The sequence below is a fragment of the Solanum pennellii genome, chromosome 1 (genome assembly GCF_001406875.1).
Source record: "Solanum pennellii chromosome 1, SPENNV200".
Classification (NCBI taxonomy): Eukaryota; Viridiplantae; Streptophyta; class Magnoliopsida; order Solanales; family Solanaceae; genus Solanum; species Solanum pennellii.
Window position 1 is genome coordinate 93,435,696 of NC_028637.1, and position 223 is coordinate 93,435,918.

Here is a 223-nt window from a genome sequence, read left to right on the forward strand (position 1 = left end):
AAAATCACATCATGCATGCACACAATTAAGCATATAGAAGATTTTATAATACTACCCAACACATATCATTCGCTATTAAGAGTTTACTACGAATAGCATAAACCATAACCTACCTCCACCGAAGATTCGTGATCAAACAAGCAAATTCCCCAAAGTTTGTGTTTTCCTCTTCGTTTCTCCTCTCTTCTACTCGTTCGTTCTCTCCTCTTTCTCTCTCTTTGTT